This window comes from Malaclemys terrapin, chromosome 3, assembly GCF_027887155.1.
Source record: "Malaclemys terrapin pileata isolate rMalTer1 chromosome 3, rMalTer1.hap1, whole genome shotgun sequence".
NCBI lineage: Eukaryota > Metazoa > Chordata > Testudines > Emydidae > Malaclemys > Malaclemys terrapin.
In genome coordinates, this window is record NC_071507.1 from 20,996,866 (window position 1) to 20,997,205 (window position 340).

The following is a 340-nucleotide window of genomic DNA, read 5'->3' on the forward strand; positions in this document are numbered from 1 at the left end:
CCTCCCGCCGCCGCCGCTACCCCGGTCCGGCCCCGCCTCCCCTCCCCTGCCCTCCCCTCCGCCCGGCCTCTTCCGGCGCCGAGACCGAGCGAGAAGGTGCCAGAACCATCCCCGGGGACTCAGAGCCGCCGCCGCCACCTGCTAGTCCCTGGCGGGCAGCCCAGGAGCCCTGAAACGCGGGTCGTTACACGGCCCCCCCCCGGTGCAGGCGGCGCTGCCCCGGCTCTGGGCGTGTTTTGGCTATAGGGGGTGGGCGACATAGTGTTCGGCTGCTTTGGCAGTGGGTGGGCACCAGTGTGGTACGTGTGTAAGGTGTGCGGCCAGCGTGTGCCAGGAACAG